The following is an 11,138-nucleotide window of genomic DNA, read 5'->3' on the forward strand; positions in this document are numbered from 1 at the left end:
CTGAGTGGGTGAGTGGGTGGGTGAGTGACTGAGTGAGTGACTGAGTGAGTGACTGAGTGAGTGACTGAGTGACTGAGTGACTGAGTGGGTGAGTGACTGAGTGACTGACTGAGTGACTGACTGAGTGACTGACTGACTGAGTGACTGAGTGTTTACTTACCCGCACATCCATGCGGGCCACTGCGCCCTCTGTGACTGTGAGCGTGTGCGAGGGTCTCTGCGTGAAGGCCGGAGGGACAAACTTCGATTCTTGCTGCTCATCGCCACGAATACAGCCCCTGCATCACTCACCAATCACTCACCAATCAGTCACTCAGTCACTCACCAATCACTCACCAATCAGTCAGTCAGTCACTCACTCAGTCACTCACTCAGTCACTCACTCAGTCACTCACCAATCACTCACCAATCACTCACTCAGTCACTCAACAATCACTCACCAATCACTCACCAATCAGTCAGTCAGTCACTCACTCAGTCACTCACTCAATCACTCACCAATCAGTCACTCAGTCACTCAGTCACTCAGTCACTCAGTCAGTCAGTCACTCAGTCAGTCACTCACCCACTCAGTCAATCAGTCACTCAGTCACTCACTCAGTCACTCAGTCAGTCACTCACTCAGTCACTCACTCACTCACTCACTCACTCAGTCAGTCAGTCACTCACTCAGTCACTCACTCAGTCACTCACTCACTCACTCAGTCAGTCACTCACTCAGTCACTCAGTCAGTCACTCACTCCCTCAGTCACTCAGTCACTCACTCAGTCACTCAGTCACTCACCCACTCACCACTCACCCACCCACTCACCCACCCACTCACCCACTCACTCACTCACTAACTCTCTATGTGTCTCTATGTGTGTCTCTGTGTCTCTGTGTGTCTCTGTGTCTATGTGTCTGTGTCTCTCTGTGTATGTCTGTGTCTCTGTGTCTCTCTGTGTCTCTGTCTCTCTGTGTCTCTATGTGTCTCTATGTGTCTCTGTGTCTCTCTGTGTCTCTGTGTCTGTATGTGTCTGTATGTGTCTCTGTGTGTCTCTGTGTGTCTCTGTGTCTCTGTGTCTCTGTGTATCTGTGTCTCTCTATGTGTCTCTATGTGTCTCTGTGTCTCTGTGTCTCTGTGTATGTCTGTGTCTCTCTGTGTCTCTGTGTCTCTCTGTGTCTCTATGTGTGTCTCTGTGTCTCTGTGTCTCTATGTGTGTCTCTGTGTCTCTGTGTCTGTGTCTCTCTGTGTGTCTCCATGTGTGTCTCTGTGTGTCTCTGTCTCTGTGTCTGTGTCTCTCTGTGTGTGTCTGTGTGTCTCTCACCTCCTGGCTGGAGGTTCCATCTCCATGACAACGAGAAGCCTTGCGGTGGTGCAAACCCGCTCCTGAAACAATTGGGACTCAATGTCAATGATTGGGGATCATGGCTAATCAATAACAGGCCCGTAAGAACATAAACATCATGTATTATGACACTTGTTTAGCTAGGAAAGCCCCACTGAGTCGAAAGGTTGTTGTAGGGTCCTGCCAAGTGTTTGCAGTAGGGGGCGATGCTGCTACACCGAATCGGACGATACGAAGGGAGAGTTTGAGGCCTAGTTCTAGGCTTTAGGCCTAGCTGTAGGCTTTAGGCCGCTGTGAGTTAATTTGTAATTTAAATGCTTTAATTATTAATGGAAAAGCTTTAAATGTAAATGTTTCTATTTAAAAACATCAGGTAATGTAACATTGTTAAACATTAACTCCCTTTCACACACGCAGGGGTACGATACGAAGGGAGAGTTTGAGGCCTAGCTGTAGGCTTTAGGCTGCCGCTGAGTTAATTGTTAATTTAAATGCTTTAATTATTAATGTAAAAGCTTTAAATGTAAATGTTTCTATTTAAAAACACGAGGGAATGTAACATTGTTAAACATTAACTCCCTTTCACACACGCGGGGGTACGATACGAAGGGAGAGTTTGAGGCCTAGTTCTAGGCTTTAGGCCTAGCTGTAGGCGTTAGGCCGCTGTGAGTTCATTTGTAATTTAAATGTTTTAATTAAAAACGATCTCAGGTTATTAAAAACTATCTGAGGGAATGATAAGGGAATGTTACACTTGTTTAGCCAGGAAAGCCTCACAGAGTCTAAAGGTTTTTGTAGGGTCCTGCCAAGTGTTTGCAGTAGGGGGCGATGTTGCTACACGGACAGACGGACGGACGGACGGACAATACAATCTATTGTAGGCTGGTCCATTTCGTTCCTACCAGTATTACTCAGTCTTAATGATTGGGGCTCATGGCTAATCAATATCTCTCAGTCTTAATGATTGGGGCTCATTGGTAATCAATATCACTCAGTCTTAATGATTGGGGCTCATTGGTGATCAATATCACTCAGTCTTAATGATTGGGGCTCATGGCTAATCAATATCACTCAGTCTTAATGATTGGGGCTCGTGTTAATCGTTGAGTCTCATTGTTAATCAATGGGTATCATTGTTAATCGATGGGTCTCATTGTTAATCGTTGAGTCTCTATGTTAATCAATGGGTCTCTTTGATAATCGATGGGTCTCATTGATAATCGATGGTTCTCAATGATAATTGATGGGTCTCATTGTTAATCAATGGGTCTCTGTTATTCAATGGGTCTCATTGTTATTCAATGGTTCTCGATGATAATCGTTGAGTCTCAATGATAATCGATGGATTTCTCATTGATAATCGATGGTTCTCATTGATAATCGATGGGTCTCTGTGCCACTGACCGTGCCATGCCGGGCGAGTGCTGAGTAACTGCCCGAGTCTCCGAGATTCACGGAGCTGAGACTCAGCTGGGACTCAATCACACAACCAGTGACAGAGGAGCTGAGCAGAGTGGTGCTGGTGGTGGTGGTGGGGGTGGTGGGGGTGGTGGTGATGGGAATGCCATCCTTGAACCAGCAGATCTGGAAAGGTATCATCATCATCAGTAGTAGTATCATCATCATCATCATCAGTAGTATCATCATCAGTAGTAGCATCATCATCATCAGTAGTAGTATCATCATCATCATCAGTAGTAGTATCATCATCATCATCAGTAGTAGTATCATCATCATCATCAGTAGTAGTATCATCATCATCATCAATAGTAGTATCATCATCATCAGTAGTATCAGCATCATCATCATCAGTAGTATCATCATCATCATCAGTAGTAGTAGCATCATCATCATCAGTAGTAGTAGCATCATCATCAGTAGAATCATCATCAGTAGTAGCATCATCATCATCATCAGTAGTATCATCATCATCATCAGTAGCAGTATCATCATCATCAGTAGCATCATCAAGTGATGTCCGTGTTTGTATATCTGGATGGCTTCGTGTACAAACCTTTGATGGTAGCCAGAGGGTTTGCAGAGCACCTTGATCTCGGAAAATACAATTTCACGAGAGCTCACAGCGTTGTAGCAATGATCGTCAACGGAGAAAGAATCAGTTCTGCCGTGTTTCAGATCTGACTTGTGCTCGCGGACACGATCGGAGACATGACGTTTCGTTTCTCCAATGTAGCAATCACCACAGATGCAACTCAGTTTGTAGACGCCAGGGTATTGTAAGTCAGGAATGACATCTTTTAAGGGATTAGATCACGGATTTCATGGTACTGTACTGAATCGGACTTGGATCTTATGTTTGCTTAGAATTTTGGAGGTATTTTTGGTCACGCCTGCTATGTATGGCAAAAGCGATGTTCTTGCTTGGACCCGGCATGCATCCATGATGTTGTGTGGATGCGCCGATGCCGGAACAGCGTGTTGGTAATTACAAGCCCATGGGCTGCACAAAAATCTAGCAGCCTCCTACCGTTATTATTGAGCTGATCTGGCCCATGCCTTCCAATCACTCCAGACCAGGTGCCAGCATCATGACCAACTCGGGCATTGAAGTCACCCAACAAGATGACTCTGTCCCGAGTGGCCACTTTAGCCAGCACCTGTGACAGGAGGTCATAGAAGGCATCTGACTCATCGGCTTTGTCTGCATCCTTCCACGGATGTTCGTCTTCGGTGGGGGCATAAGTAACCACGACCACCACTCCTCGCCTCCGGTTGATGGGAAGGCGAGCCCAAAGTAGCCTGGGGCTTACAGCTTCCCACACCTCACCGCCACGCTCCCACGCCCCCTTCATTCTTTTGTTCAGAAGAAGAGCCACTCCCTGTTGTTTGGCAGTCTCCTGCCCCGAGTAGAGGACTGTCCACCCCTCATGGTGGCAGGAGCTAGAGCCGGTCCACCGGACCTCCTGAATGCCACAGAGATCCAGGTGGTACCGGTCCAGCTCCCGACAGAGGAGTGGCAGCCTCTCCTCCACATAGACACCAGAGCCAGTCTAACACCAGACCTCCTGTAGTCTACAGAGATCCAGGCGGTACCGGTCTAACTCCTGACAGAAGAGTGGCAGCCTCTCCACCACATAGACACCAGAGCCAGTCTAACACCAGACCTCCTGTATTCTACAGAGATCCAGGCGGTACTGGTCCAACTCCTGACAGAAGAGTGGCAGCCTCTACTTTTCATGGACACATCAATAAAGTTAACAAGACCTCGTGTATTCAACAACGGTCCAGGCGGTACCGGTCCAGCTCCCGACAGAGGAGTGGCAGCCTCTCCTCCGCAGTGAGCGCTCGGACATTCCACGTGGCCCCACGAAGTGGCTTTTCGTTGTTTCTGGAGGAGCCCCGAGGGTGAAGATTCAGTCTCCTGGCTCCGCCAAATGGGGTTTGGCCAGGAGACGTCGCAGACGCCTGTCCCCCCTGGGCCTCCGGCACAAGCTGATTAATTCTAGATTTGAAGCTTTCGTGACTGCAAGGAATCATCTTTTTAGGTTTTTTCGGTAAAGTCACGTAGAAAGTAAAATAAAATAAAAAACAAAAATCACGACGTTTCGGAGGCAACACAAGTCTCCATCATCAGGTGGGACCGTCACAGTCAGATTAGCTGTATCAAGTGAGGCAATGATTCAAGATGTAATCCCTCCCCCCTCAACTCGCTTTTAAGGGATTACATCTTGAATCATTGCCTCACTTGATACAGCTAATCTGACTGTGACGGTCCCACCTGATGACGGAGACTTGTGTTGCCTCCGAAACGTCGTGATTTTTGTCTTTTATTTTATTTTACTTTCTACGTGACTTTACCGAAAAAAAAACCTAAGAAGAACAAGCTGATTAGTTGGATGTTTCGTGGTTCAGTGGTGATTCATTGAAGGTGGAGGGGTTCATCTTCTTGGTTCTTTCGGTAAAGTCACGTAGAAGGGAAGTAATAAAATAATAAAAATAAAACATAATACAACAATTCTCACGACGTTTCGGCCACAACGCAAGCAGCCCCTCGCACCCGTCCCAGAGCCCCCCGTTTTGCCGCTGTGGTGGTCACAGACGCCATGAGGGGAGAGGCCAATGGGCATTCACCCTCCACCCACAGCGATGTCCACCACAGAGTTGCCCGTCCGGCATCGCGAGGAGGTAAGGGGGTTGTTTTTTCCGCTCACAACACACAGACACATGGACACACACACACAGACACATAGACACATGGACACACACACTTAGACACTTAGACACGCACACTTAGACACGCACACGTAGACACGCACACGTAGACACGCACACTTAGACACGCACACTTAGACACGCACACTTAGACACGCACACTTAGACACGCACACTTAGACACGCACACTTAGACACGCACACTTAGACACACACACTTAGACACACACACTTAGACACGCACACATAGACACACACACTTAGACACGCACACATAGACACGCACACTTAGACACGCACACTTAGACACACACACTTAGACACGCACACATAGACACACACACTTAGACACACACACATAGACACACACACTTAGACATGCACACGTAGACATGCACACTTAGACACACACACTTAGGCACATGGACACACACCAACACACGTACACACTTAGACACACACACTTAGACACGCACACATAGACACACACACTTAGACACGCACACTTAGACACACACACTTAGACACTCGCACTTAGACACGCACACTTAGACACACACACTTAGACACACACACTTAGACACGCACACATAGACACACACACTTAGACACGCACACATAGACACACACACTTAGACACACACACATAGACACACACACTTAGACACGCACACGTAGACACACACACTTAGAAACACACACTTAGACACGCACACTTAGACACACACACTTAGGCACATGGACACACACCAACACACTTACACACTTAGACACACACACTTAGACACACACACTTAGACACTCGCACACTTAGACACACACATTTTATTACACTTCTTAGACACACATTACACACACCTATTAGACACTTATTAGACACTTAAACACTTAGACACTTCAACACTTAGACACTTAGACTGTGTTCCACTTGTTAGACACAAAGTCTCCCACCTCTGTGTCTGCACCGCCGGCCACGTGACACGTGAACGTCACGTGGTGTCCCGCCACGAGCCTCACGTGACGCGGCAGGGCGACCAATCGGAGAGCTCCCTCATGTGACGTCACGGGGGGGCGTTCCCCCTCTGACGTCACGGGGAGGCGTCCGCCTTGTGACGTCACGGCCTCCTCCTGTGGAGGTGAGGAGAGTGGTGAGTGTGGTGAGTGTGGTGAGTGTGGTGAGTGTAGTGGTGAGTGTGGTGAGTGTGGTGGTGAGTGTGGTGAGTGTGGTGAGTGTGGTGAGTGTGGTGAGTGTGGTGGTGAGTGTGGTGGTGAGTGTGGTGGTGAGTGTAGTGGTGAGTGTGGTGAGTGTGGTGGTGAGTGTGGTGGTGAGTGTGGTGGTGAGTGTGGTGAGTGTGGTGGTGAGTGTGGTGAGTGTGGTGAGTGTGGTGGTGAGTGTGGTGAGTGTGGTGAGTGTGGTGAGTGTGGTGAGTGTGGTGGTGAGTGTGGTGGTGAGTGTGGTGGTGAGTGTAGTGGTGAGTGTGGTGAGTGTGGTGGTGAGTGTGGTGGTGAGTGTGGTGGTGAGTGTGGTGAGTGTGGTGGTGAGTGTGGTGAGTGTGGTGAGTGTGGTGGTGAGTGTGGTGAGTGTGGTGAGTAGTGGTGAGTGTGGTGGTGAGTGTGGTGGTGAGTGTGGTGAGTGTGGTGGTGAGTGTGGTGGTGAGTGTGGTGGTGAGTGTGGTGGTGAGTGTGGTGAGTGTGGTGGTGAGTGTGGTGAGTGTGGTGAGTGTGGTGGTGAGTGTGGTGGTGAGTGTGGTGAGTGTGGTGGTGAGTGTGGTGGTGAGTGTGGTGAGTGTGGTGAGTGTGGTGGTGAGTGTGGTGAGTGTGGTGAGTGTGGTGAGTGTGGTGGTGAGTGTGGTGAGTGTGGTGAGTGTGGTGGTGAGTGTGGTGGTGAGTGTGGTGAGTGTGGTGGTGAGTGTGGTGGTGAGTGTGGTGAGTGTGGTGAGTGTGGTGGTGAGTGTGGTGGTGAGTGTGGTGAGTGGTGAGTGTGGTGGTGAGTGTGGTGAGTGTGGTGAGTGTGGTGGTGAGTGTGGTGGTGAGTGTGGTGGTGAGTGTGGTGAGTGTGGTGGTGAGTGTGGTGGTGAGTGTGGTGAGTGTGGTGGTGAGTGTGGTGGTGAGTGTGGTGGTGAGTGTGGTGAGTGTGTGAGTGTGGTGGTGAGTGTGGTGAGTGGTGAGTGTGGTGGTGAGTGTGGTGGTGAGTGTGGTGGTGAGTGTGGTGAGTGTGGTGGTGAGTGTAGTGGTGAGTGTGGTGAGTGTGGTGAGTGTGGTGAGTGTGGTGGTGAGTGTGGTGGTGAGTGTGGTGAGTGTGGTGGTGAGTGTGGTGGTGAGTGTGGTGAGTGTGGTGAGTGTGGTGAGTGTGGTGAGTGTGGTGAGTGGTGAGTGTGGTGAGTGGTGAGTGGTGAGTGTGGTGAGTGTGTGTGAGTGTGGTGAGTGTGGTGAGTGTGGTGGTGAGTGTGGTGAGTGTGGTGAGTGTGGTGGTGAGTGTGGTGGTGAGTGTGGTGAGTGTGGTGAGTGTGGTGGTGAGTGTGGTGGTGAGTGTGGTGAGTGGTGAGTGTGGTGGTGAGTGTGGTGAGTGGTGAGTGTGGTGGTGAGTGTGGTGGTGAGTGTGGTGGTGAGTGTGGTGAGTGTGGTGGTGAGTGTAGTGGTGAGTGTGGTGAGTGTGGTGAGTGTGGTGGTGAGTGTGGTGGTGAGTGTGGTGAGTGTGGTGGTGAGTGTGGTGGTGAGTGTGGTGAGTGTGGTGAGTGGTGAGTGTGGTGAGTGTGGTGAGTGAGTGTGGTGAGTGTGGTGAGTGGTGTGTGGTGAGTGTGGTGAGTGGTGAGTGTGGGTGAGTGTGGTGAGTGTGGTGGTGAGTTGTGGTGAGTGTGGTGAGTGTGGTGGTGAGTGTGGTGGTGAGTGTGGTGAGTGTGGTGGTGAGTGTGGTGGTGAGTGTGTGGTGAGTGTGGTGAGTGTGGTGGTGAGTGTGGTGGTGAGTGTGGTGAGTGTGGTGAGTGTGGTGGGTGAGTGTGGTGGTGAGTGTGGTGGTGAGTGTGGTGAGTGTGGTGGTGAGTGTGGTGGTGAGTGTGGTGGTGAGTGTGGTGGTGAGTGTGGTGGTGAGTGTGGTGGTGAGTGTGGTGGTGAGTGTGGTGAGTGTGGGTGGTGAGTGTAGTGGTGAGTGTGGTGGTGAGTGTGGTGGTGAGTGTGGTGGTGAGTGTAGTGGTGAGTGTGGTGGGTGAGTGTGGTGGTGAGTGTGGTGGTGAGTGTGGTGAGTGTGGTGGTGAGTGGTGGTGAGTGTGGTGGTGAGTGTGGTGGTGAGTGTGTGGTGAGTGTGGTGAGTGTGGTGAGTGTGGTGGTGAGTGTGGTGGTGAGTGTGTGGTGTGGTGAGTGGTGAGTGTGGTGAGTGTGGTGAGTGTAGTGGTGAGTGTGGTGGTGAGTGTGTGGTGAGTGGTGGTGAGTGTGGTGAGTGTGGGTGGTGAGTGTAGTGGTGAGTGGTGGTGAGTGTAGTGGTGAGTGTGGTGGTGAGTGTGGTGAGTGTAGTGGTGTGTGGGTGGTGTAGTGGTGAGTGTGGTGGTGAGTGTGGTGGTGAGTGTGGTGGTGAGTGGTGGTGGTGAGTGTGGTGGTGAGTGTGGTGGTGAGTGTGGTGGTGAGTGTGGTGGTGAGTGTGGTGGTGAGTGTGTGGTGTGTGTGTGAGTGTGTGGTGAGTGTAGTGGTGAGTGTGGGTGAGTGTAGTGGTGAGTGTGTGGTGAGTGTGGTGGTGAGTGTGGTGGTGAGTGTGGTGGTGAGTGTAGTGGTGAGTGTGGTGGTGAGTGTGGTGGTGAGTGTAGTGGTGAGTGTGGTGGTGAGTGTAGTGGTGAGTGTGGTGGTGAGTGTGTGGTGAGTGTAGTGGTGAGTGTGGTGGTGAGTGTGGTGGTGAGTGTGGTGGTGAGTGTGGTGGTGAGTGTGGTGGTGAGTGTGGTGGTGAGTGTAGTGGTGAGTGTGGTGGTGAGTGTAGTGGTGAGTGTGGTGGTGAGTGTGGTGGTGAGTGTAGGTGGTGAGTGTGGTGGTGAGTGTGGTGGTGAGTGTGGTGGTGAGTGTAGTGGTGAGTGTGGTGGTGAGTGTAGTGGTGAGTGTGGTGGTGAGTGTGGTGGTGAGTGTAGTGGTGAGTGTGGTGGTGAGTGTGGTGGTGAGTGTGGTGGTGAGTGTGGTGGTGAGTGTAGTGGTGAGTGTGGTGGTGAGTGTGGTGGTGAGTGTGGTGGTGAGTGTGGTGGTGAGTGTGTGTGGTGAGTGTGGTGGTGAGTGTGGTGGTGAGTGTGGTGGTGAGTGTGGTGGTGAGTGTGGTGGTGAGTGTGGTGGTGAGTGTGGTGGTGAGTGTGGTGGTGAGTGTGGTGGTGAGTGTGGTGGTGAGTGTGGTGGTGAGTGTAGTGGTGAGTGTGGTGGTGAGTGTGTGGTGAGTGTGGTGGTGAGTGTTGGTGGTGAGTGTGGTGGTGAGTGTGGTGGTGAGTGTGGTGGTGGTGTGGTGGTGAGTGTGGGTGAGTGTGTGAGTGTGGTGGTGAGTGTGGTGAGTGTGGTGGTGAGTGTGTGGTGAGTGTGGTGGTGAGTGTGGTGGTGAGTGTAGGTGGTGAGTGTGGTGGTGAGTGTGGTGGTGAGTGTGGTGGTGAGTGTGGTGGTGAGTTGTGGTGGTGAGTGTGGTGGTGAGTGTGGTGGTGAGTGTGGTGGTGAGTGTGGGTGGTGAGTGTGGTGGTGAGTGTGGTGGTGAGTGTGGTGGTGAGTGTGGTGGTGAGTGTGGTGAGTGGTGGTGAGTGTGGTGGTGAGTAGTGGTGAGTGTGTGGTGAGTGTGGTGGTGAGTGTGGTGGTGAGTGGTGGGGTGAGTGTGGTGGTGAGTAGTGGTGGTGAGTGTGTGGTGGTGAGTGTGGTGGTGAGTGTGGTGGTGAGTGTGGTGGTGAGTGTGGTGGTGAGTAGTGGTGGAGGTGTGGGTGGTGAGTGTGGTGAGTGTGTGAGTAGTGGTGAGTGTGGTGGTGAGTGTGGTGAGTGTGGTGAGTGTGGTGGTGAGTGTGGTGGTGAGTGTAGTGGTGAGTGGTGGTGAGTGTGGTGGTGAGTGTGGTGAGTGTGGTGGTGAGTGTGGTGGTGAGTAGTGGTGAGTGTGGTGGTGAGTGTGGTGAGTGTGGTGAGTGTGGTGGTGAGTGTGGTGGTGAGTGTAGTGGTGAGTAGTGGTGAGTGTGGTGGTGAGTGTGGTGAGTGTGGTGAGTGTAGTGGTGAGTAGTGGTGAGTGTGGTGGTGAGTGGTGGTGAGTGGTGGTGAGTAGTGGTGAGTGTGGTGGTGAGTGTGGTGGTGAGTGGTGGTGAGTGTGGTGGTGAGTGTAGTGGTGAGTAGTGGTGAGTGTGGTGGTGAGTGTGGTGGTGAGTAGTGGTGAGTGTGGTGGTGAGTGTGGTGGTGAGTGTGGTGGTGAGTGGTGGTGAGTGTGGTGGTGAGTGTGGTGGTGAGTGGTGGTGAGTGTGGTGGTGAGTGTGGTGGTGAGTGTGGTGGTGAGTGTGGTGGTGAGTGTGGTGGTGAGTGTAGTGGTGAGTGGTGGTGAGTGTGGTGGTGAGTGTGGTGGTGAGTAGTGGTGAGTGTAGTGGTGAGTGTGGTGGTGAGTTTAGTGGTGAGTGTGGTGGTGAGTGTGGTGGTGAGTGTAGTGGTGAGAGTGGTGG

General features: G+C 51.2%; 1 long non-coding RNA gene across 1 annotated transcript in view; it reads right to left on the reverse strand.

Annotated features, from left to right (window-relative positions):
* Positions 1–1,307: 1,307 nt before the first annotated feature.
* The window catches only part of LOC144955335 (uncharacterized), an 18,516-nt gene continuing 8,685 nt past the window's right edge, over positions 1,308–11,138 (reverse strand). Inside the window, exons 4-6 of the long non-coding RNA XR_013641616.1 lie at positions 6,454–6,630; positions 2,734–2,913; positions 1,308–1,370 (exon numbers count right to left, since the gene is read on the reverse strand). This is a non-coding gene — a long non-coding RNA (uncharacterized LOC144955335). The remainder of the gene's footprint in view (positions 1,371–2,733; positions 2,914–6,453; positions 6,631–11,138) is intronic.

This window comes from Lampetra fluviatilis, unplaced genomic scaffold (assembly GCF_964198595.1).
Source record: "Lampetra fluviatilis unplaced genomic scaffold, kcLamFluv1.1 SCAFFOLD_600, whole genome shotgun sequence".
Taxonomy (NCBI): Eukaryota; Metazoa; Chordata; class Hyperoartia; order Petromyzontiformes; family Petromyzontidae; genus Lampetra; species Lampetra fluviatilis.